The 27,180-nt window shown below is 43.6% G+C and overlaps 3 non-coding genes across 3 annotated transcripts; 2 read left to right on the forward strand and 1 right to left on the reverse strand.

Annotated features, from left to right (window-relative positions):
* The first annotated feature begins 4,168 nt into the window (after positions 1-4,168).
* On the forward strand, positions 4,169-4,256 carry trnap-cgg (transfer RNA proline (anticodon CGG)). The gene is given in 2 exon segments: positions 4,169-4,204; positions 4,221-4,256. It is a non-coding gene; the product is annotated as a tRNA-Pro (tRNA).
* Positions 4,257-8,651: 4,395 nt separating this feature from the next.
* trnal-cag (transfer RNA leucine (anticodon CAG)) lies at positions 8,652-8,734 on the reverse strand. Its single transcript has one exon. It is a non-coding gene; the product is annotated as a tRNA-Leu (tRNA).
* Positions 8,735-10,018: 1,284 nt separating this feature from the next.
* trnav-uac (transfer RNA valine (anticodon UAC)) lies at positions 10,019-10,091 on the forward strand. Its single transcript has one exon. It is a non-coding gene; the product is annotated as a tRNA-Val (tRNA).
* The last annotated feature ends 17,089 nt before the right edge of the window (positions 10,092-27,180 follow it).

Raw genomic sequence — 27,180 nt, forward strand, 5'->3', positions numbered from 1 at the left:
AACAAAACATGTCTCTGCTTTTCGCGTCTTTTTTCGAAAGGCAAAAAATATATTTCCCCTGGACTCTGAAGGATGGATAAGTACATTTCAGAAAGCTGAAGCAAGTTCACCGAGCTTAAATCGTCTGACCACGTTAAAGGCAATGTATACAGATATATATGCAAGTCGTTGCTGCCTGTTTCTGTGGTTCTCTTTTTTCTGTGTGTGTCCATCTGCAAGTCGATTTTGAATCAATACCAGTATTCGTGTCAGTTTGTTGCATGAAATAAATGAGGGTATCAGGCGCTCCCCTCCCTGCCACTGGGTCGGTGCTGAGTCAGGGTTTAGGCGAAACACCTGTTTCTTTTCTGTGAAAAAGCAATTAAAACCTTCATTCGGGAATTATCCAGTCTCATGTGAGCGGTGAAAGAAACAGTGACCCCGATGTGATGTGAACACGCAGCCTTTTGATCTGGAGTCAGACCTTTGCGCCATCCACTCTGAACACAGGATCCAGGATGTTATTATATATATATATATGAATGTTTCTCAAACACCGTTTCATTTATCCCACCTTGGTTGAACAGACAGGACTTACCAAATTTCCACCAGGTCCCACCGGGTTTGGGACAGTATTGGAAGCAGCCTTCACCCCCAATATCACGGGTCTTTCATCGCCTGCTCTCAGCGGGCTGCAAGTTATGGACTTTGTTCACATTTAATCAGCAGTGTGAATCGTTAAATATTTATTCATTTTTAATGGGAACAAGGTTTCCGCCCGAAAGGAACTGGGGACCTTTCGCGTGTTAGGCGAACGTGATAACCACGACACTACGGAAACCTGAAGCTTGCAGTCCCGTGTTTGGGACATAACGCCTCAGCCAAGCTGATTTCACGGGGATACATTTCCTGCGCTGTATTTCGGAAGGCTGCAGAGAAGGATCGGTGGCGATGGTCAGGCAGGGAATCCCAGAGCATCGCGCCCACACAAACATTTCACTGTTTTTTTTCATGTGCCTGATATCCGACGGCAGTGTAAATTATGGCGAATCAGGCATGCTCAGATGACATTGTTCACAGAGTGTTTTCTTGCAGCCAAATCACACATTCGAAAACTTGAAATGAGATAACGAGATCGGAGCCATTTAAAGTGCTCCCAGTTACTGCAGATCAGGAATTAAAACCTGGCACCGGCTTCAGGGCGATCAGAATGAGGCAATGAATCCGAAAGTGGGAAGAAAAAGGTGCAATTTTCGTCCATGGGTGGGCTCAAACCACCAAAGCTTTTGGTTAATAACCGAACGCGCTAACCGATTGCGCCACAGAGACCACCCAATGCATGTGTTTGCAATATACACTAAAGCAGTGTGTCACCTAGCCAAAGTTACAAGTTGCAGCCACAGAAATGCAATTGTCCACTATCAGTGTTACTTTTCCAGAAACAAAGGATGGGACATTGTTTGTGGAAACATGGGAACGGTCTGGTCTCACTCACAGCATCGATATCACCGCCAACCAGCTCTCCTGCAACCGGCGCGCCCACCGGTGCTTTGTCTGTTAGTTAGTTGCACTGTGGGAGAACCTTCACCACACTGACTGCAGCGGTTCAAGGAGGCGGCTCACCACCACCTTCTCAAGGGCAATCAGGGATGGGCATTAAATGCCGGCCTCGCCAGCGACGCCCACATCCCATGAACAAATAAAGAAAATGTATTCTAAGCGTCCTGATGCTGATGCCAGGTTTTGATCCCTGATCTGCAGTAACTGGGAGCGCTTTAAATGGCTCCGACGTCTTAATTTCATCAGAGTAACTGTTCCAGGGGGACATGCCGACTCAGCTGCGTCTTGGCCGCCTGTCTGGTCAGTCTTTTATTCGCCTCCAATTCCGTTTCCCAAAGCGTATCTACAGATTCACAAAGCTGTTTGTCATTTCGGTTAGTTTCGATTTGTCCAGCTCCCGACTGGCAATAATTTGCAAACCTGGTTGCAAACCTCCGCCTTGCATCGTGTCCAGGGATGGGTTTTGTGGAGAGACTGGACAATCTGGGATTGTTCTCCTTAGAGCAAAAAAAGGTTAAGGGGAGATTTAATAGAGGTATTCAAAATTATGAGGGGATTTTGATAGAATGGATGGGGAGAAGCTGTTTCCATTGGCAGGAGGGTCGATAACCAGAGGACACAGCCTGCATTTGTCGAGCGCCTTTAACGTAGTAAAACGTCACAAGGTGCTTCACGGGAGCGTTATTAAACAAAATTTGACACTAAGCCACATAAGGAGATATTGGGACAGGTGACCAAAAGCTTAGTCGAAGAGGTAGGTTTTAAGGTATGTGTTAAAGGAGAGAGAGGCGGAGAGGTTTAAGGAGGCATTTCCAGAGCGCAGGTAGCTGAAGGCACAGCCGCCAATGGTGGAGCGATTTAAATCGGGGATGCGCAAGAGGCCAGAATTGGAGGAGCACAGAGATTTTTTACATTCGTTCATGGGATGTGGGTGTCGCTGGCAAGGCCAGAATTTATTGCCCAAACCTAATTGCCCTTGAGAAGGTGGTGGTGAGCCGTCTTCTTGAACCGCTGCATTCCGTGTGGTGAAGGTTCTCCCTCAGTGGTGTTCGGTAGGGAGTTCCAGGATCCAACGGCGATGAAGGAACGGCCGATATATTTCCAAGTCGGGATGGTGTGTGACTTGGAGGGGAACGTGCAGGTGGTGTTATTCCCATGTACTTGCTGCCTTTGTCCTTCTAGGTGGTTGAGGTCACGGGTTTGTGAGGTGCTGTGCAAGAAGGCAATCGAGTAACAAGTCGAGCAATGTATTCCGCTCAATCATTGATCATTCCATTCAGATCTTCTGCTTTTCAGCTGCACTTCCCCCCAAACATTGCAAATAATTTTGCTCAGTATTTGTTTCGCTTGTTTAATATTTTGTTCTCCGGCTTAGCTAGATTAATATTTCATTTCAATTATCAATGACAGAGAGCAATGAACAATGAACTGGTGAGCAAAGTTTCGTTTATTATTAAAAAGCAGTGATTCCGAAATTATCCAGGCTGATATGAATGGTATAAGAAGTAGTGATTTCGACATGATTTAAATACGCAGCCTTCAGAATCCAGAGTCAGACGCGCTACCGTTTCACCACGAGGTCCACTGATGGCATAGATTATATATATATATATATATATATATATATTATATATACTTATTATATACTTAAATATATATGTTTGATGCAGTGTTCCCTTGTGGTTGGGAATAGTTCATTGCACAAAAATAATTCAAGTCTGTGAGACATTGAATGTTTTTTTAATCGCCATTAATACGTTCTGTTGCACACTTAAGTAAATGCTAACTTGTTTGCCAAGTGACAATTAAAACGTCAATAAATCTTTGTGTTTTGTATGTCATGAACTTTTATCCCTTCCCGTTTTACATACTGTATTTTAGGAGTCTGCTTAAAAGTGTTTAGTGCTTATTATACCAGGAATCTGGTGTAGCCGTTGTTAAATTTAAAAAGGTTTGTAGCCCCTTTCATGCATGAACAAACTCGACCCTGGAGGTTTATGGGGAGCAAGTCCCAACAACATGCTTCCCTCCGAGGTTAAATCGGGGACTTTCTGCGTGTAACTGGTGAACATGATAACCGCTGCACTATGGAAATGAGAAACTTTTCGTTCTTAGCTCTGAAGGAAGTGTCTCGGGAAAACATGAACTGTTGACTCTCTTTGCACTGACTCTTTTCACGAATATTTCATCGATCGAAACTGTCCAAGTCACAGGGAAAAAATGTCAAAGTCATTAAACTCCCGAATTAGCCCCAAAATCTATCAATCTCAGTTTTAAAATTTTCAATTGACCCCCAGCCTCAACTGCTTTTTGAGGGAGAGAGTTCCAGAATTCCACTCCCCTTTGTGTGAAGAAGTGCTTCCTGACATCAACCCTGAACGGGCCAGCTCTAATTTTAAGGTTATGCCCCCTTGTTCTGGACTCTCCCCACCAGAGGAAATAGTCTCTATCTGCCCTGTCAAATCCTTTAATAATCCAAACACCTCAATTAGATCACCCCTTAATATTCTGCACTCAAGGGAATGCAAGTCTGGTCTTTGCAACCTGTCCTCATAATTGCTTCTCAAGGATAGCCAACAAAAAGGTTTTTACGACGGCTGGCTCTTTAATGCGTTGGGTTTTGTCAACGGGCTCGTTGGTCTAGGGGTATGATTCTCGCTTCGGGGTTGTCTGTGCAAATGTGTGAGAGGTCCCGGGTTCAAATCCCGGACGAGCCCTTATTTTACTCTTCAACTTCCAAAGACAGAAAAGTACCCAAATCAACCCACATGAGTGAAACAATTCCAATGTTTCATACTATTACCAAACACAACTGCCCAACGTGGTTCTGATGAAAGGTCATTGACCTGAAACATTAACTCTGTTTCTCTCTCCACAGATTCTGCCTGACCTGCTGAGGGTTTCCAGAATTTTCGATGTCATCAGAGTATCACTTCCCTCATCACCGAACTACACTCCTCCACTAGATGCAGACTTGTGGTGCAAGCAGGCTCCTTCGGCACAGCCAGGTGTTCTGCTTTAGGCATTAATTATAACTATAACTTTGGAACTTGTTAGTTGAAACATATGGCCTTGCCCATTGACCAGAGAGCAGAATGGTGTTTGTCTCTCACCAGTACAGCCCTTTCCCGCTTCGTCAGCTTGGAATGATACGTAGCAATCATACATATCTCACACCTCTCCTGCTTCCCTGTGAAGCTGGTAAGACGAATAGCACACAATGCTGTCTGACACACATACACACCAGCTCTGAATGATTTAAAGGCCTTGTTATGATTGTCAGAGAATTGTTTATATCAAAAGGATAATTAAACTTATGAGTATTATGATATCAGCTCCGATCCAAGAGTTTCTGGACTTCAGAATCTACTCGTCTCTATATTAAACATATGCATGCATATAAAATGAAGCAAATCTGTCTGATGATTGTAGTTTCATTCTCCCAACAGAGATTTATACTTCCTTACTTAAGAGGCAAATGGTAAAGGTTAATATTAATTCAATATAAAGACTAACTCTTTCCTTACAATACAGATACCCCGAACTAATATAACACTTCAAACTGATAGAGCTTCTCAAATTAAAAGAGTACCTCAAACTAATACGGTACCTCAAGCTAATACAATACCTGAAACGGATAGAGAATCTGAAACTAATATAATACCTCAAGCTAATACATCATCTCAAACTAATAAAGAACCTCAAACTAATACAGTACCTCAATCAAATACAACACCTTAAACTAATACAGTACCTCAAACCGATACAGAACCTGAAACATAAATTAATACCTCAAACTAATACAGCATCTCAATCTAATACAGTATCTCAAAGCAATAAAGTACCTCAAACAAATACAACAGCTTAATCCAATACAGCACCTCAAACTGATGCAGAATCTGAAATTAATATTTTTTTTTATTCGTTAATGGGATGTGGGTGTCGCTGGCGAGGCCGGTATTTATTGCCCATCCCTAATTACCCTTGAGAAGGTGGTGGTGAGCCGCCTTGTTGAACCGCTGCAATCCGTGTGACGAATGCTCTCCCGCAGTGCTAATAAGTAACAGACAAAGCAGCGATTAGCGCGCCGGTTGCAGGAGAGCTGGTTGGCGGTGATATCGATGCTGTGAGCGAGATCAGACCGTTTCCATGTTTCCACAAACAATGTTCCTTCCTTTATTTCTGGAAAAGTAATACTGATAATGGACAACTACATTTCTGTGGCTGCAACATGAAACTTTGGCCAGGTGACACGCTGCTTTCGTGTATCTTGCTAGAAACCACACCGGTTGGTCTCTGTGGCGCAATCGGTTAGCGCGTTCGGCTGTTAACCGTAAAGGCTGATGTTTCGAGCAAGAAAACACTCAATGAACAATATCATCTGAGCATGCCATTCGCAGTAGTTTAAACTGCGGTCGGATAACAGGTACATGAAAAAAACAGTGAAATGTTTGTGTCGGCGCGATGCTCTGAGATTCCCTGCCTGACCATCGCTACCTGTCCTTCTCTGCAGCCTTCCGAAATACAGCGCAGTAAATGTATCCCTGTGAAATGAGCTCCTGGACAGTAATACGGAAATTAGTTTGGCTGAGGGGTTATATCCATATCACAGAGCTTGAAGCATCAGTTTTCCGTAGTATAGTGGTTATCACGTTTGCCGAGCAGGCGAAAGGTCCCCAGTTCGGAACTGGGCGGGATCATTTTGAAACCTTGTCCCCATTAAAAATGATTAAATATTTAACGATTCACATTGCTGAATGATGTGAACAAAGTCCATATCTCCCAGCCCTGTTCATGCAGTCCGCTGGGAGCAGGCGATGAATGCCAGCGTGATATTCGGGGTGAAGGCTGCTTTCAAGACTGTCTCACACCCGGTGGGATCTGGCGGAGATTTGATAAGCCCTATCTGTTTAACCAATATATGAAACGGTGTTTGAGAAACATTCAAAAAATATAATAACATCCAGGATCCTGTCTTCAGAGTGCGAGGCGCAAAGGTCTGACTCCAGATCAAAAGGCTGCGTGTTCAAATCACATCGGGGTCACTGTTTCTTTCACCGCTCACATGAGACTGGATAATTCCCGAATGAATGTTTTAATTGCTTTTTCACACAAAACGAAACAGATGTTTGGTCTAAACCCTGACTCAGTACCTATCCAGTGGCAGGGAGGGGAGCGCCTGATAACCTCATTTATTTCATGCAACAAACTGACACCAACACTGGTATTGATTCAAAATCGACCTGCAGATGGACACACACAGAAAAAAGACAACCACAGAAACAGACAGCAACTATTTGCACACATATATATATATATATATATATCGCCTTTAACGTGGTCAGACGATTTAAGCTCGGTGAACTTGCTTCAGCTTTCTGAAATGCACTCGTCCATCCTTCAGAGGTCACGGGAAATATATTTTTTGCCTTTCGAAAAAAGACGCGAAAGGTAAAGACATGTTTTGTTTTCAACACGGCTGGTGAAATGTCCGGACTATCATAAATTAGGGGTCACCTTTGAAAAATTTAAAGGAGACTACTTCAAAATCACTTAGTGCAAATTTAAAATCACGGTCACTATTTATATAGGACTGAAAGAAATAACAATAAACGTGTCAGTCAGTGCCCGCGGTGAGACGGTGATGAACTTGTTTGCTGCGAAGTTCACCGCTGGGCTAAAGCTGACGCCATTCAAAAGACGCGAACCGACTCAATGTAAAGGATAAGCTCAGAACCAACAGGTCCCGTCAACGTCACACACCTCCTTTCCTGTTCAATAGAGGGAGCAGAGGCGTGTACATCATCAGACACCAGCAACTTTAAGAAATGGAACAGATAAAGGCACAGATGCAAGTTCCAAATCTTTTCAATGCAAAGTTATTTCACTTTACTTAAAGTGCGGTGAGGCTGAAAACGGGTCCCAGATGATTTGCGTTCACTCGTGACTTGTTTTCCAGTGTTTGTCCGTCAGGTTTGCAATTTAATTTGTATTGGATATTGAAGATATTTCAGGATGATTGCACAATATACCACGTGTAAAGCAACCATCTTGATAACTTCAATCATCACACACTCTACATCGACGCTGCAGAGGCCCCAGCACCCCTTTCAATATTGTTTTTCTTAACTCACAGTTTTCAAAAGGGAATTGGATAAACGCTTGGATGGAAACTTTTTCAGGGCTATGGGGAAACAGCAGGCGAGTGGGACTAACTGGACAGCACTTTCAGAGACCTGGCACAGGCACGACGGGCCGAATGGCATTAGAATGGCGCTGTCCTATTCTATGATTCTATTAATAGATCAATTTCCACCTGTCACTAAGCCTCTCTAATTGGAGCGCAGTAATCGTGTCCCTGTGAAACGAGCTCCTGAACAGTAATACGGAAATTAGCGTGACTGAACGGTTTGAAACTCTGGTTCGGCTCCGAACAGGAAATTTCCTCTCGAGCTTTGATTAGTTTATGAATTATCTCCCCATTTCGATCTTAAATGTCATTATATATTTTTTGATCTCTTCTTCTCCTGTCATGCCCACAATATTAGTCTCCCTGGTAAATACTGAAGAAAAGTGATTATTTCATATTTCTGCCATTTCGCTGTCATTGCCAGTGAGTTTGTCGTGTGTATCCCTTAGTGGCCCTATTCCAATCCTAAATTTTCTTTGGCTGTTGATGTGTCTAGAATACTTTGCTTTTATGATATTTCTTTTTGCCTTTCTAATAGTTCTTTGGACTTCTTTCCCAGTCTTTTCACATTCCCCTCTCTCCTTTATTGTCTCGTGTGGGCCTTTTTCTTTCGTTTCAATTTTGTCCTTATTTCTTGATTCAACCCTGGTGTGACATTTCTGGCTATTTTTTTCTTGCTCTGTCGTGGGATATATTTCTCCTGGACTCTATTGATCAGCGTTTTTATTGCTTCCCACTGCTGTTCTATTTCTTTCTCCAGGTCATTAATATGTCAACCATTTCACCATTTAAAACTTCTCAAGACACATATGCATGACAAAGCCAATTGCTTTTGTGGGAGGAGCAAATCAACTTGGCAGAAACATCAGCTGCAGCCCAATCCACAAATAAAATATTTCCACGTCTTGGTAAAAATATGGAATGTCAGAAGTGGGATTGGAACCCACGCCTCCAGAAGAGACTGCGACCTGAACGCAGCGCCGTCGGCCGCTCGGCCATTCTGACGACCGATATCATGCTTTATTCTGCATTATTTCTGCACTGTTGGCCTGTGAAAGCAGCATGAAAGTTTAAAATGGCCCTCGCCGAACATTGGGCTCGAACCCACGATCCTGAGATTAAAAGTCTCATGTTCTACCGACTGAGCTCGCCGGGCCTGAGCACTGATAACCGCCTTATCTGTTCTTGCAGCAAGCAGGAGAAAGACTCCATGTCAAATGAGGGACAGGATAAACTGTCACTTCGAAAGGCACGGACCAATCAAGGTCAATCAGCATGGATTTGTTCAGGGGAGGTCGTGTCTCACGAACCTGATTGAATTTTTCGAGAAGGTGACAAAGAGGATCGATGAGGGTAGCGCAATTGATGTAGTCTACATGGATTGTCGCAAGGCATTTGAAAAATTCCCACATGGCAGATTGGTCGAAAAAGTAAAGGCCCATAGGTTCCAAGGGAATGTGGCTTATTGGATCCAAAATTAGCTGAGTGGTCGAAAGCAAAGGGTAATGGTCAATGGGTGTTTTTGTGGCTGGAAGGCTGTTGCCAGTGTTTTGCCGCAGGGCTCGGTACTTGGTCCTTTGCTTTTTGTGGTTTACATTAACGATTTGGACTTAAGCGTAGGGGGCATGATTGAGAAATTTGCGGGTGACACAAAAGTAGGCCGTGTGGTTGATAGCGAGGAGGAAAGCTGTAGACTGTGGGGGTTCAGGAAATGTTCTGATAAAAAAAACACTCAATCTGTCTCTGAACGAATTTTGAATAGAATACGTGTGTTTTACCCGGCACAGGGACGAGGGGCCGAATGATCTCCTCCAGCGGACTAACATAATACAATTATACTAAGTGTTGTCAGACGGAAAAGCAACACATTCCAAATAAGAGCAGAGAGAGGAATCTAGTCTAACAGCGTAACAGCACGGTGAGATATTGTATTTGAGAAGGATGAGGAGGGATAGTTTATCATGGTGGTAGTCCCATAGGGCATCATTTGTGACTTTGATCAGGACCATTTCATGCTGCGACAGGGGTGGAAACCAAAATGGAGAGATTCAGCCCGGGCGCGGCCCCATCGTGCGCGGTGAGACGGAGGGGGGCGGGTGGAAGCAGCATAAAAGTTTAAAACGGTTCTCGCCCAACGTGGGGCTCAAACCCACTACCCTGCGAGTTTTTAAAGATAAGGGGGAGCAGCCACTGTCTGTGTCTCTTGCTGCAATGGAAACAACACATTCCAAGTACGAGCAGAGAGAGCACACCATTCAGCTGTCCATTGTGTTACCTACCATATCATCGGTTTCCGTAGTGTAGTGGTTATCACGTTTGTTTTACATGCGAAAGGTCCCCGGTTCGATCCCGAGAGGAAACATTATGTTGGAACTTGGTCTCCACAAACAGACAGATCGATTTTCTTCTCCTGCCAAAAAGGGAGACAGTGGCTGCTCCCTTATTCTTTGTCAGCTGCATCTTTTACTTCATTGAACAGATAATTTTGAATGAGAGAAAACTGATCCACAGTGACGCTCTATTCAAGTTTTATCCCCTTTTAATCTGGAAGGATATATTGGCTTTGGACAGAGTGTCTTTTGAAAGGAGTTCGTCGGGTGGGATCGACAAAACGTTTCCGCTGGTGGGTGACAAGGGAACCGAACCAACCATCTCCCAAGCTCTCCCGAATTCTCCGGTTCAATGGGAAACCGGCCAACAAAAGCCCTTTCATTGACCGTGGAGGTTCAGACAATTTTCTGTTAACAAAGCGCTCAATCCATGTCTCTTGTCTATTTACCGATGTTTCCGGATACTGTCTGCATCTCTGCCCTGTGTTTATCTCACTATGTGTCCACCTGCAGGGTGGTTTTTGAACTAAGATGTGTGTTTGTCTTCTGTTCTTTACATTAAATAAATGAGGTCATCAGGTGCTTCCCTCCCTGACACTGGGGAACCAGAGGCAGACTTCAGAGCAGGGTTCTGTTCATTGTGAAGACGCAAAGAAAATTTGAATTGCAGAATTGTTCAAACCGGCTCTCAGTGAAAAAAAATGTGACCCTGACGTGATTTGAACACATAACCTTCTTATCTGGAGTCAGACGCTCCACCGTTGCGCCACGAGGCCTGGGTGTTTCATTGGGTGTTTGTTTCTATCAATGTTTATCAAGCACCGCTTTAAAGCTCCGAGATTGGAGGAATGGGTTGGCTTTCAAATCCCCGCCCACTCCCACCGGATGTCAGGCAGCATCGGAAGTATCCTTCACCTGTCAGCAGCAGCATGGCGCTCGCTTCCATCGCCTGCTGTCATCGGACTGCAGCAAATCCAATTACATTCATCCTGCGCCCAGAATTATCACATCACAGGAAAAGGATGTGGGAAACTGCTCAAGATACATAACAGGAGGGGGTCTTCTGAAAAACACTTAGACTTTCGGCGTTTCGATTTCGATTAGAACTGCAAAAAAGAACGTGTGAAAAAAGAAACTATGGTGTGATGTTTATAAAAAAAGTGAATGTTTGTAAGCGGATTTCTCCCGTTACTGTTGCAACTATGGGTTGTTAATCCATCAACAATAACTTCCGCTTGATTTTAGCTCGAGTGGTTACAAAATAGCAAGTTTAATAGATTGACTTCCAAAAGAGTTGCACTACAGCTGCCTTCAACATTACATTCAACAGTATTATTATAATATAACTGTCTACAAATTACATTAATGACAAGCAATCAACACAACCTGACCTGTCTGCGAATCCAGGTATATCAGACATGATCTTTGCGGACTGCCTGTGGCAATGGACTTCTGATTGTCCCCTACTGAGAGCCCTAACATTTGACAAGGGAGCATGCCCTAACTTTATACAATTCGGCTGAATTGTTCCGTACGTAAGCACCACTGATCTTAAATCATGGTCGTAAACCATCCCACTTTTCTGACTCTCAGGAAGCACCAAGGATTGTTTCATGTCTTAGTGTTTATTTAGCCTTTCTCTGTCATCACGTTTTATGTGCTTATACTAGGTTCGCACAACCTGGAGTTCAGGTGTCCAGGACACCCAAGTTGCTCTGGACATCAATATTTAATAGTTTCTCACCATTTCAAAAATATTCTGTTTTTCTGATCTTCCTACCAAAGTGAATAACCTCACATTTCCCCACATTATACTCCATCTGTCACCTTCTTACGCACACATTAACCTGTCTATATCCCTTTGCAGACTCTTTGTTTCCTCCTCACAGCTTACTTTCCCATCTAGCTTTGAATCATTAGCAAACTTGGATATATCACACTCGATCCCTTCATCAAGTCTTTAAAGTCTTCCACAGGCATATAAAAATAAACGGTGAGTAAGCGGAGGGGTAAGACCGATTAGGGACCAAAAAGGAGATCTACGCATGAAGGCATGGCTGAGGTACTAAATGAGTATTTTGCATCTGTCTTTATCGAGGAAGAAAATACTGCCCAAATCACTGTAAAAGGGGAGGTAGTTGAGATACTGGATAGGGTGAAAATTGATCAAGAGGAGATACCAGAAAGGCTGGCTGTACTTAAATTCACCTGGTCCGAATGGGATGCATCCGAGGTTGCTGAGGGAAATAAGGGTTTAAATTGCAGAGGTCCTGGCCATAATCTTTCAATCCTCCTTAGATACAAGGTTTGGTGCCAGAGAACTGGAGAATTGCAGATGTTACACCCTTGTTCAAAAAAGGGTGTAAGGATAAACGCAGCAACTACTGGCCAGTCAGTTTAACCACGGTGGTGGGAAGCTTTTAGAAATGATAATCTGGGACAAAATTAATAGTCATTTGGACAAGTGTGGATTGATAATAGAAAGCCACTGTGGATTTGTTAGAGGCAAATCATGATTGAGTTTTGTGATGAGTTAACAGAGAGGGCTGATGAGGGCAATGTGGTTGATGTTGTGTATATGGCCTTTCAAAAGGCGTTTGATAAAGTGCCACAAAATTGGCTTGTCAAAAGGGGCGATAGTGGCTGCTTCCTTATTCTTTAAAAGCGCTTTCTTTTATTTCACTCAACAGATAACTTTGAGTGAGCGAAAACTGATCCACAGTGACGCTTATTTCAAGTTTATACCCTTTGAATCTGAAAGGATATATTGGCCTTGGAAGGAGTGCAGCACAGATTCACCAGATTGTTACCAGGGTGCAATGTGTTAAATTATGAGAAGATGTTATATAAACTAGACTTAAAGTCACACAAGTCACACTGCAAAATGTTTTAATTTTTGATACATACATTAATGAGCTGGACTTGGGTATACAGGTTATAATTTCAAACTTTGCAGATGACACGAAACTCGGGAATTTAGTAAACATTGTGGTGGATAGTATCAGACTTCAGGAGGACATAGACAGCCTGGTAAATGGACTTTATTAATAGAGGCATATCGTATAAAAGCAACAAAGTTATGCAAAACGTTTATAAAACACTGGTTAGGCTGCAGCTGGAGTATTGCGTTCAATTCTGGGCACCACACTTTAGGAAAGATGTCAAGGCCTTTGAGAGGGTGCAGAGGAGATTTACTAGAATGGGAACAGGGATGAGGGACTTCAATTAAGTGGCGAGAATGGAGCATCTGTGATTATCCCCTTAGAGCAGAGAAGGTGAAGGGGAGATTTGATCGAGGTGTTCAAAATTATGAAAGGTTTTGATAGAGCAAATAAGGAGAAACTGTTTCAAGTCTCTGAGATGATTCTATTAATTACCATTAATAAACCCACAACTTTCTGTTTCGCAATGAACGAAATGCTAACAAGTTTGCCGGGTGACTGTCGAAACTACGCTAACTTTTCTGACTTTCATCCCTTCTCATTTTACGCACTTTATTTTAGGAGTCTGCTTAAAAGTGTTCAGTGGTGATGAGACCAGGAATGTGATGCAGCCGTTATTGAATATGAAAGGATTGCTGCCCAATTCACACGAGAGAAAGCTCGCGCCTGGAAGTTTGTGAAGAGCAAGTACCAGCAAATTGTTTCTGACCCGGGATTAAACCGGGAGTTTTTCGCGTGTGAGGCCAACATGATAACCATTACACCCCGAAAACATCTATTTAATCCAGCCCAGGTCAGATGGAAGTATGAAGGGAGAAAGTGAACTGCTGACTCCCACTTCTGGGGGATATCCCAAAGCGCTTCATGGAGTTGAAATCAAAAACATAGAAGCATAGAATCACAGGAGGCCATTCGGCCGATCGTGCCTGTGCCAGCTCTTTAAAATAAATGGTGCAATTTTAAAGGGGGTGCAGGAACAGGTACACCTGGCGGTATACGTACACAAATCTTTGAAGATGGCAGGACAAGTTAAATAGATTGTAAAAAAAATGTATTCGGAATCGTTGACTTTATTAATAGAGGCATCGAGTACTAAAGCAAGGAACTTATGCTAAACCTTTCTAAATCACTGGTTAGGCCTCAGCAGGCCACGTCACAATTCTGCCCACCACACTTTAGGAAGGATGTCAAGGCCTTGGAGAGGGTGCAGAGGTGATTTACTAGAATGGTGCCAGGGATGAGGGATTGCAGTGAGGTGGAGAGACTGGAGAAGGTGGGGTTGTTCTCCTTTGAGCAGAGACGGTTGAGGGGAGATTTAACAGAGGTGTTCAAAATCATGAACGGTTTTGATAGAATAAATCAGGAGAAACTATTTCCAGTGCCAGAAAGGATGGTAACCAGAGGACACAGATTTAAGGTAATTGGAAACAGAGGTGAGATGAGGAGAATTGTTTTACGCAGCAAGTTGTCATGATCTGGAATGCACTGCCTGAAAGGGTGGTGGAAACAGATTGAATAATAACATTGAAAGGGGAACTGGATAAATAATTGAAGGGGAACATTTTGTAGGGATATGGGGGAAGGGAAATGGTGTGGGTCTAATTGGATAGCTCTTTCAAAGAGTTGGCACAGGCACGATGGGCCGAATGGCCTCCTTCTGTGATGTTTCCATGCTGTCATTCGATGTTATGGAGGATTTTCTGATGCAGTGGATATTCGGGGCAGAGGACCAAGTGGGGATTGAGCTCGACGGCAAGTGTATACAGTTCGTTCAAAGGACTGAAGCCGATGGTTTCATTCTTCCCATCGTTTAGCAGCAGGAAATTACTCGGCCATGCAGGCGACTTTTGTCTTCGTTCATGGGATGTGGGTGTTAATGGCAAGGTCAGCATTTATTGCCCATCCCTAATTGATCTTGAGAAGGTGCTGGTGAGCCGCCTTCGTGAACTGCACCTTTCATTGACTGTGTCATTGACATTTTCTGGATAGATAGAAACTATTTTCGCTGTTTGGAGATTCTGGGACTAGGGGGCACAGTCTGAAAATTAGAGCCAGGCCTTTCAGGAGTGAGATTACAAAACTCTTCTACACACAAAGGATGGAAGAAGTTTGGAACTCTCTTCCCCTAACGGCAATTGATATTTGCTTAATTACTAATTTTAAATCTGAGATAGATAGCTTTTTGCCAACCGAAGGTATGAAGGGATATGGGCCAAAGGCAGGTATATGGAGTTCGATCACAGATCAGCCATGAACTTATCAAATGGCGGAGCGGGCTCGAGGGGCTGAATAGCCTCCTCCTGTTCCGATGGTACATTTCCCAAAGTGTATGTTCTCTCCATAGATGTTGAATGACCGCCTTGTGTTTCCAGCATATTTTCGTTTAAAGCATGATTTTGGGATGAGCCGGTGGGCGTCAAAACGTGCCGTGGATGGAGACCGGGTTGGTTATTGCGGGAAGAGCAAATCAACTGGGCCAAAAAATCAACTGCAGCTCAAGCAAGAAATAAAATAGGAGTCAGAATAATCGATGTCAGAAGTGGGATTCGAACCCACGCCTGGAAATGAAACTATGACCTTAACGCAGCGCCTTACACCGTTCGGTCATCCTAACTGACATAGAATTGGTTCGCTCGCCATCCTTTCCACATTGACACCCCCCCCCCCACGGAGAAAGTTTCACTCACTCCAGTGCTTGGTAAGATAAATGCTGCTGGAAAGGTTCGGTGAGCGGGATGCCACCTCCCCGGGTTTTCCTGAGCCTATTGTCCTTTATTCCTATTTAATCACGGGAATATCCGCAACCAGGAGCTAAAAAGGATTAAAAGCTTAATGACAGAGAAAGGGAAATCCACGTTAAATCTGATAACATTGCAAACAGGGTTCTTTGCTTGTCTGGTGGTTAGGATTCGGCGTTCTTATCTCTGTAACCCGGGTACGATTCTGATTTCTCGTCAGGGAAGCAGCTATTGAACACTTGTTATATTAATCGCATGTAAGAAAAATAACAATCTTTGTTTTATTCACCATTGATTAACCGATAATGTTATTTTGCAGAATGAAGGGCGACTGAGTGAAGTTGGAAAACGTTAATAATTTCTTTTGTGCGATGAACTTTTTATCCCTTCTCATTTTACACATTTTATTTTTAAGGGCTCGGTTTAAAATGTTCAGTGCTCGTGAGACCACGAATTTGTGTTAAATTGAACAAAACCGGCATTTTCACAGAGGGTTCATTTGCTGTTCCTGTTAAATCACTGTTGCACCATAGTTAAAGATACAAACTGAGTGAGACTGGCACGAGCTGATGTTTAACACAAAGACAGCGGTGCAGTGCGGGAATCAAAGACCAAAATGTGAACTTCTGCAAGAAAATGGATTAATATTTAGTTATTTGGACATAATTCTTACAGAGAAGGAGAGACCAGACATTCGGAGGAAAGGTCAAATGAGCCATTTGGTGTAAAGTTTGTAATTCTAGTTTATATTAAATAAATCAGTGTAAAATTGGACTCAATCTGAATGTAGTTCTGATCTGGGATTTGGTTTATTTCTCCATTATTCATATTTTTCTGTAATCTGAAACAATAACAGTATTTGTAACAGTAACAGATCAGGAGAGTGCTGCGGGACCCTGTCCAGTTTCGTAACACAGCAGAAGGGGTAAGAGTACAATGTGATTTATTACAGAATCCCAGCAGCTCACTGGGAAAGTGACACATGGTACAGATGGAGGAGCAAAAAAGTGCAAAGTGATTTCACGCTTTAATTTGGGGCAATTACTTTTTATCTCCACAAGGTTTAATTTAAAATTTAAATAATTGGCTCTTTATCCTAAAGAAACTTCAGGCACAAACCATGGCTTTATGAACAAAACAATCATTTATTATTATTAATGCACTAGAAAATTTACATTAGAATTTAATCAACACGTTGGATTTATGCCCGATTTAGAATTGCTTTCACACCAATAAAACAACATACTCTGAATTCCCAAAATGCATAACCGTTTGCAAATCCAATGTCTATCTTAGACGAAGCCCATAACGAAAGTGATATCCTTATGGTTGGCTCAAGCTTGCCAGGAAGACTCCAGGTACATTGATGGACACCGTTGCACTGTAGCCTGATTTTCTCTTGTATCCAGGTCATCTGCTTCACAGGCAATCTGTAAACCTGCATTGAGGCATTAGCTGGGAGGTCATGACCAGTCATGATGATTCCAGGTGAGATTGTGTTGCTAGGAAGTGAAAGGTGAGGTTGCAGCAGGAATGGTGGATCTGTGTCTCCCTCCATTCAACTTCTATCCGGCTTATAAAAACCTTTTAAACTCAGAATCACACCTCTGAGACAGTGGTTATCAACACTAGGTTCCTACAAATACAACCCATGATTGATTGACACTTCACTTGTTTTCTCTCAGTGTCCACCACGTAACCAAGTCAAGTCGGCAGGAGTTCAAACGACCTCTAGACCCCCTGGAATCGTTATTATTGGCATGGTGATCTATCCTCTCCTGTGTTTGCCTTTCACAACGTGACATAAATAGTTCTTTTAACAGCTCTTCCACCTTTTAATCGTCCTTTTCCTTCAGACATGCTGAAGCCGATTTAGACTCAGGCTTTCGTTTATCAGATGATTTTTTACCACACAGAGCAGCTGGGAAACTCCTGCAGTAAGTAATGGTCAGGGTCAGGTACACAAGGCTGAGTGACTTTATTGTGCAGCCTCCAGGCATCACCTCTCTCTTTGTTTCTCTCTGTGGATCTACTTTTTCCTTTCCCTTCCTTTTATCTGTCTCTTCCTCCTTCCCTTTTCATCTGTCTTTATATCATTCTGTTTGTTTCTCACTCTCTCCAACTCTACTTCTGTCCACTTCTTTCTCTCTGTTTCTAATTGACTTCTCGAACTCTTCTTTGAATCTGTTTCTGTATTTCATTCCATCTTTCTCAGTCTCTGTTTTAATCTTTGTATGTCTCCCTCTCGCCTGTTCTCTATTTTCTCCCTGCTTTCTGTTCATCTTTCTCTCTTCCTCTTTCTCGTTTTATGTCTGACACTCTCCTGCTCTGACTCTCTCTCAGTCTCTAGTTATTTTGAATTGATTTCTTCTGTCTATTTACCTCTCCACTCCTATTTCTCTGTAATTATTTGGCAGTGTCTCTCTCTCATTATATATATGTTTATATATATATATACTTTCTTTCTCTCTTTATTTTTCTCTCTTGTCTTAATAACCTACTCTTTATTTCTCTCCATCTCTGAGTAACTCTGTCTCTGCCCCTCTTTATTTCTGCACTTTTCTAATTGCTACATTTATTTTGTCCTTGTGTTCTCTCTCCCTCTGTCCCTCTGTCTGTCTCTCGTCTCTCTCCCATTGTCTCTCTGCCTGTCTCTCTCTCTCACTCTCTCTGTCTCCCTCTCTCTCTGCCCTCTCTGTCTCTCCCTCTCTCTCTCTGTCTCTCTCTCCCTGCCTCTCTTGTTGTCTTTCTCTTGGTCTCTCTCTCTGTCTCTCACTCCTTGCCTCTCTCTTTGTCTCTTTCTCGGTCTCTCTCTCACTGTCTCTCTCTCTCTCTCTCTCTCTATCTCTCTCTTTCCCTCGCTTCCCTCTCTCTATATCTCCCTCTCTGTCTCTCAGCCTCTCCGTCTTTCTCTCCCTCTCTCTCGCCCACTCTCTCTCCCTCTCTCACCCTCTTCATCTCTCTTCCCCCTTGTCTCTCTTCCTCTGTCACTCTCTCTGTCTCTATCCACCTCCCTCTTTGTCTCTGGCTTTCCGCCTCTCATTCTCTCTGTCTCCCTCTGTCTGTCTCTCTCTGTCTCTGCCTAATTGCCTCTCCCTTTCACTCCCTCTTTCTCGCTTCCTCACTCCCTCTTTCTCTCTCTCTCTCTCTCTGCCTCCAGCTCTCCGCCTCCCCCCCTCTCTCTCTGTCCATCTCTCTCTCTGCCTCTCACGCTCTCTCTCTCTCTCTGTCTCCCGCTCGCCCCCTCCTTCTCTCTATGTCTCTCTCTCTCTTTGTCTCTGTCTCCCTTCCTCTCTGCCTCTGTCTCATCATTTATGTGGAGTACACACATTCTAATCAGGACCACAGAAGTGACTTTGATTTCCAGATTTGCCTATTTTTCCTTGCGGTCAGTTAATTAAAGTCCAGCTGAGCTCTTTCGTGCCGCCATTTTGAGCAACAATTCACGTGTCATCTGCAAAGCAAATCCTACCTCAATCGGTCAGATTATCAATAAAATATAATTTCAGATTCAGATTTAGGATCATTCCAGGGCTCTGTGCTGCTAATATAAAATGTACGTTCCATCCCCTGGGAAGTGTAGGGGATGGAGTATGAAATGGGATTTAGTTCTAGTGCTTGAAACCCTTCAGCTCTTTCTATGATTTCACTAATTTAACAATTAGATTGATTGGGTATTTCACCGCGTTCTTCATCTCCTCTCTGAATTTAGTCTGGGTCAGGACATAAATACACGTGTTTGTGCAGGAACTGAGAAGCTGAAGCATCTTTGATGTGTGTTCTGTGAGAACAACAGAGTCAGTGTTGGAGGAATAATACCGAATGTCTGCAATTCGCACATAAATATAAAAGACAACCCGTGTCAGCCACAACAGTATAAAACTGCCCGATATACTGAAGAGTAAAATGATGGATTTCTTTCGGTTCTCCATCTCTGGATCACTCCGATTCTCTCCATTGCTGCGGCCCCGGAGTCCCCTGCGGACTCGACTGGACACTAAAATACGCCTGACCGTCAGAACATTGAGCAGCAAAATCAGACAGAACGGGACACAAGGGGTTAGAATGAGGTGAAACATCTCAAATGCGGCCCATGCGGGGGAAGAACGGAAGCTCGGTTTACTCACACAACCCCAGGGAACATTATCAATTATATAGTAAGGTTCATATGTAAAGTACCAGGGGACATTCACCGAACAGCCCAGCACACTCACTGTTCCCAGAACCACAGCCGCCGTTCTCTCGGTGCAATATTTAATTTTCAGCTTCTCACAACAAATGGCAACAAATCGATCAAAGGTGAAAGTGACTGTGAACCAGACAGAAACACCCGTGGCTGCATTACTCAAGGAGGCAATAAAACTACACACTGGAGTAATGAGCAGGAATGAAACTCCTAAATACATCATACCAATCCAATTCAATATCACACCAATGATAACAACCATGAGATCGCCCACTGCCATTCCAACGAGGTAGACACTGATACATTTGGAGAGACCGCACTTTCCTCGGGACAGGATCACAATCGCCACCAAGTTAACTGCAAGAGAGAGAAAAGGAATCAGAGAAATTAATGATCAGACCTGGAGCCAAAGCAGCAGTTTGAGAGGATCTGGGCTGAAATTTCCAGCATTTTCAGAGAGATGTTTTTAAACACAATGACCAATAATGAATTGGGAGATGGATACAGAAAGTGAATAAAGTGAACACTGGATCCACTGGAAGGGTTGAGTGAGGGCGCAGTGCGGGTGGGGAAGGGAGAAGGGGTTTTACACACCGGGAATCCAGCGGATTAAAGACGGGTTTGGGCTCCAGACGGACGGTGAAAGAGAGCGAAGGGTCGCGAAGGTGAGGGGACAGGGGGAGGTGCATCTGGTTTGTTGCTCTGGGTTAAGAGAGCCGACCGGGGTGGCATTAATCGAGAAAGTCAGCTGAAGACCGAGCCAGTGAGTGAGATTGGGAGGGAGACAAGGAAAAGGACATGCAGGAGCTGGAGGAAAGTCAGGAGCAGATAGTTTGGGAAAGTGGACATACTGAAGAAACGGATGAGGAGACAAAGGATTCAATGCGGTGGGAGGAGAGGCTGGAATTCGGAGGGAGAGACTGCAGCAGAGTGTTAGAGGAAATCTAATCTATTGGTCCCACCAACACAATCCAACCAATACATTCACCTGTTCATTTATGTGGTTATTGGTGTCAGGGAACCTGTGTTGGGTATAAAATGTGTTCATTCAATTAAAATTAAATTAAAAAGTATCAACAAACTCCACCTCGTTGTTTATTGAAGTCAGCAGAGCTTTAAAAATACAGTATCCCAATATTTCATCACGATGAAGAAATTACTGATTCTATTCTTGAATTTTAATGATGTTTAGTGTTAATGTGGAAAACAAGGAACATTCACAAAAACAGACTGAGGACCTGACAGGGATATAAACATGAGGAGCGAGTCCGACAATAAAAACTCACCCAATCTGACCGCATCATAATAACACCTTCAAATCACATTTTCTCTGTTTAATTGTACTGGAAGTTTCAGCAGTTCATTCTGATGAATTATTCACACCACAGCCTCTCGCTTTCCCTCTCAGTCGCCCTCTCTATCACTCACTCTACTCTCAATCTCAAGTCCATTTTCATATCCGATTAAATCCTATCATCCTGTGCCTGCATTCTGTTCACCAGCCCGTGTTCCACCGATCATAAGAACATAAGAAATAGGAGCAGGAGTAGGCCAATCGGCCCCTCAAGCCTGCTCCGCCATTCAACAAGATCATGGCTGATCTGATCCTAACCTCAAATTTAAATTCATGTCCAATTTCCTGCCCGCTCCACGTAACCCCTAATTCCCTTGACTTCGAGGAAATTGTCTATTTCTGTTTTAAATTTATTTAATGAAGTAGCTTCCACAGCTTCCTGAGGCAGCAAATTCCACAGACCTACTAACCTCTGAGTGAAGAAGTTTCTCCTCATCTCAGTTTTGAAAGAGCAGCCCCTTATTCTAAGATTATGCCCCCAAGTTCTAGTTTCACCCATCCTTGGGAACATCCTTACCGCATCCACCCAATCAAGCCCCTTCACAATCTTATATGTTTCAATAAGATCGCCTCTCCTTCTTCTGAACTCCAATGAGTAGAGTCCCAATCTACTCAACCTCTCCTCCTTTGTCCACCCCCTCTTCCCCGGGATTAACCGAGTGAACCTTCTTTGTACTGCCTCGAGAGCAAGTATGTCTTTTCTTAAGTATGGACACCAAAACTGTATGCAGTATTACAGGTCCGGTCTCACCAATACCTTATATAACTGCAGCAGTACCTCCCTGTTTTTGTATTCTATCCCCCGAGCAATAAAACCAACATTCCGTTGGCCTTCTTGATCACCTGCTGCACCTGCATACTAACTTTTTGATTTTCTTGCACTAGGACCCCCAGATCCCTTTGTACTGCAGTACTTTGCAGTTTCTCGCCATTAAGATAATAACTTGCTCTCTGATTTTCCTGCCAAAGTGCATAACCTCACATTTTCCAATATTGTATTGCATCTGCCAAATCTCCGCCCACTCACCCAGCCTGTCTATATCCCCTTGTAGGTTTTTTATGTCCTCCTCACTCTCTACTTTCCCTCCCATCTTTGTCTCATCTGCAAACTTTGACATGTTACAGTCGATCCCCTCCTCCAAATCGTTAATATAGATTGTAAAGAGTTGGGGACCCAGCACCGACCCCTGCGGAACACCACTAGCGACTGGTTGCCAGTCCGAGAATGTACCATTTATCCCAACTCTCTGCTTCCTGTTCGATAACCAATCCTCCACCCGTGCCAGAATATTACCCCCAATCCAGTGATTCTTTATCTTGAGCAATAATCTTTTATGTGGCACCTTGTCGAATGCCTTCTGAAAGTATAAATACACTACGTCCACTGGTTCCCCTTTATCCACCCTGTACGTTATGTCCTCAAAGAACTCAAGCAAATTTGTCAGACATGACTTCCCCTTCATAAAGCCATGCTGACTTTGTCCTATTAAATTATGTTTATCCAAATGTTCCGCTACTGCCTCCTTAATAATAGACTCCAAAATTTTACCCACCACAGATGTTAGGCTAACTGGCCTATAATTTCAAGCCTTCTGCCTACTCCCCTTTTTAAATAAGGGTGTTCCATTAGCAGTTTTCCAATCTGCCGGGACCATTGCCGAGTTCAGAGAATTTTGGATCCTATTCTCATTGTCGGTTTGTTAAATCGTGAAGCCTCTGTGGAATGGTTTAATGTTTCTACAGATCATTCAATTCTCTATTTGTTCACCTACACTGTTCACTTCATCTACAAATCATGGAATAAACAGAATCGAATGCCTCTTCCAGACAGATCTCTCAACAATTGGGATTCCTTTTCCTGCAATTATAAAGTAAAGGGATAGATGGCGGGATTGTTCAATTAACAAGCCGCTAACATCACACTTATTATCTACAGATAAATAGAAGGACTCCTGATTCCAGCAGATACAGTGCAAACTACGAACATACGGACATACGAATTAAGAGAAGGATTAAGCCATTCGGCCCGTCAAGCCTGCTCTGCCATTTTTTAAGATCATGGCTGAACTGATTGTGACCTCAATCTTACTTTCCCGTTTACCTCCTATAACCTTTGACTCCCTTGTTAATCGGGAATCTATCTAACTCAGCATTAAAAATGCTCAATGACCCTGCCTCGAGCGCTCTCTGGGGAAGGGAGTTCCACAGACTCAGGACCCTTGGAGAGAAAAAAATCTCATAATCTCCGTCTTAAATGGGAGGCCCCTTAGTTTTAAACTGTGACCCCTGGTTCTAGTCTCTCCCATAAGGGGAAACATCCTCTCAGCATCTACGCCTTCTGGTCCCCTCAGGATATTGTATGTTTCAATATGACGACCTCTCATTCTGCTAAACTCCAGTGTGTGCAGGCCCAACTCGTCCAACATTTCCTCATAAGATAGCTCCCTCATCCCAGGAATCAGTCGATTGAACCTTCTCTGAACCGCCTCCAAGGCAATTATGTCCTTTCATAAATAAGGAGACCGAAACTGCACGCAGTATTCCAGATGTGGTTTCACCAATGCCCTGTACAACTGGAGCAAAACATCACTGCTTTTATTTTGCATTCCCCTTGCAATAAATGACAACATTCCATTTGCCTTCCTAATCATTTGTTGTATCTGCATACTAACTTTTTGAGATTCTTGTACGAGGACCCCCAGGTCCCTCTGCACTTAAGAGTTCTGCAATCTCTCTCCATTTAAATAATATACTGCTCTTCTGTTCCTCCTGCCAAAGTGGGCAAGTTCACATTTTCCCACATTATACTCCAGCTGTCAATTTTTTGCCCACTCACTTAACCTATCTATATCCCTTTGCAGATTCCTTACGTCCTCTTCACAACTTACTTTCCTACCTTCATTTGTGTCATCAGCAAATTTAGCAACCATACATTCGGTCCCTTCATCCAAGTAATTAATACAGCATAATATCGAAACATTTAATTTCACAGTGAAGTCCAGTAACAGTCAGCGCATTCATCCAGAGTGAAGCAGAGAAGGAGATGTGAAAGAGGCAGCAGCAAACTCAGTTCAGTAACCAGACATCTGAAGCGGCGTCAGAAACACACATAATGAAATAATATTTCATAACAGTGATCACCAATAAATACATTGAAATCCAAGTTAAACTGAAACATATTATTGGGGATGGAAGACACGCGCTGCCTCCTTGTGAACACTGAGACCTTGATCTGTCTCATTATCAATCACTGAAAACACATTGATGAAAACATATTCCACGACAGGTTAGTTCAACAACAAGAAACTGTTATCAGCTCCTGATGGTCTCATATCAACTCTTAGCCCAGACACCTGATTGCAATACATTCAGTACAGAGAAAAATCCAGTGACAATGCCAGTGTTGGATATACAATGTTCATTACAGATATCTGGACTGTGATGGAATACTCTCCACTTGCCTGGATGAGTGCAGCTACAACAGCACTCAAAAAGCTCGACACCATCCAAGATAAAACAGCCCGCTTGATTGGCACCCTGTCCACCACCCTAAACATTCACTCCCTTCACCACCGGCGCACTGTGGCTGCAGTGTGTACCATCCACAGGATGCACTGCAGCAACTCGCCAAGGCTTCTTCGACAGCACCTCCAAAACCCGCGACCTCTACCACCGAGAAGGACAAGAGCAGCAGGCGCGTGGGAACAACACCACCTGCACGTTCCCCTCCAAGTCACACACCATCTTGACTTGGAAATATATCTCCGTTCCTTCATTGCCGCTGGGTCAAAATCCCCGCACTCCCTTCCTAACAGCACTGTGGGAGAACCTTCACCGCACGGACTGCAGCGGTTCAAGAAGGCGGCTCACCACCACCTTCTCAAGTGCAATTATGGATGGGCAATAAATGCCGGCCTCACCAGCGACGCCCACATCCCATGAACGAATATAGAAAAAAATGCACCTCCTACAAGATCCATTCCATCATTCAACTAACAAAACAGAACAGGTAACTGTTAAAATATGCAGGGTGAAGGAACAATTTTCCAAGTACAGCAGCAGAGGTAACACCGATTTACACCATTAACAGATGAGATAACGGCTTACCCGGAACACCAATGGCTGCAAGAACAGGATAATAAATGCGTGTTATCTGAAAAATTACTGGATATTCCATTTCTGTGAGAAGCACTGATTTCTGTTACCCTGGAAACCACAGCTCCAGCAGGCACTCTGAGCTGATCCATTCCAACAAGCCCTGATTTATACAGGGGATAAGTCTCCACTGACACGGTTATACTCCTGACCATTGCTATTAGTTGCAGTCAGTTTAACAAACACATTACATCAGCAGCTTTGACTCCGATGTAAATAATGTGGCGAATAAAACACAAACATCTCAAAGTCCAGGATATTATCTGAATCAGATCTCTCTCGGGAATAAAGTTTAAATCTGTTCTCATACAGGACTGATCCAATAATAATGCGCGGGTCCATTTACAGTTTTTATACAATTGTATTGACCATGTTCACTCCTGGTGGTTCATTCATAAATATTACCGATTCTCCGCAGTGTCGACTGAATCCAGGGACACAAGCAGACCCGTTTCACTCTGTTCCTTCAGTATCCCAGTTAAAATATGAATTGTGAGTCTCTGACACGGGGACAGTTAAAGGGCAGGTTGAGGATTGCAGCCCAGAAATGACTGTGGGTGATATTAGGGGACGGACACTGAACGTGTCCCATTGACATTCCTCTCTCCGCTATTTTACTGCAGATGTTTACCCGTTTATTCCACATTGGTTAACGACTGCATTAAAATTGGTCCCGTGTAAAACCGAGCTGAGCTCATGACCCGATTTGACCTCCATCACAAAGGACCCGTGATTCCATCACCCGTCTCCATTCCTTCCTCAGCCCATTGCCATTGAAACCTTCATCAAGGCCTCTGTCCCCTCCAGACTCCATTCCTCCAATTCACTCCTGACCGGCCACACAACCTCCACCTTCCATAAACGTGAGCTCGTCCAAGGCTCTGTTGTCCGTGTCCAACCAGCACCAGGTACTGCTCGGCCTCACTGACCCTCACTGGCTCCTAGTTCCATATCCCTTAAATTTAAAATCCTCATCCTTGGGTTTAAAACCCTCCATAGCCCACCCATCCCCGTCTCCATACCTACAGACAACTCACCCGTCGCCTCTTCATTCATCGGACGCTGGTCTCTTTTGCTGGGACTTCCCTCACTTGGTTCCATTCACCTATCTGATCAGAGCCAGGAGAAGCTTCTCTTCTCAACCCAAGACCATTATCTCTGATGTTTCGAAAGGTTCAGTCCTTGGCTCCCTCCTCTTCATAAGAACATAAGAACAAAAGAAATAGGAGCAAGAGTAGTCCAATCGGCCCCTCGAGCCTGCTCCGCCATTCAATAAGATCATCGCTGATCTGATCCTAACCTCAAATCTAAATTCATGTCCAATTTCCTGCCCGCTCCCCGTAACCCCTAATTCCATTTACTTCTAGGAAACGGTCTATTTCTGTTTTAAATTTATTTAATAATGTAGATTCCACAGCTTCCTGGGACAGCAAATCCCACAGACCTACTACCCTCTGAGTGAAGAAGTTTCTCCTCATCTCAGTTTTGAAAGAGCAGCCTCTTATTCTAAGATTATGCCCCCTAGTTCTAGTTTCACCGATCCTTGGGAACATCCTTACCGCATCCACCCTATCAAGCCCCTTCATAATCTTATATGTTTCAATAAGATCGCCTCTCATTCTTCTGAACTCCAATGAGTAGAGTCCCAATCTACTCAACCTCTCCTCATATGTCCACCTCCTCATCCCCGGGTTTAACCGAGTGAACCTTCTTTGTACTGCCTCGAGAGCAAGTATGTCTTTTCTT

Source organism: Heptranchias perlo, unplaced genomic scaffold (assembly GCF_035084215.1).
Source record: "Heptranchias perlo isolate sHepPer1 unplaced genomic scaffold, sHepPer1.hap1 HAP1_SCAFFOLD_50, whole genome shotgun sequence".
NCBI lineage: Eukaryota > Metazoa > Chordata > Chondrichthyes > Hexanchiformes > Hexanchidae > Heptranchias > Heptranchias perlo.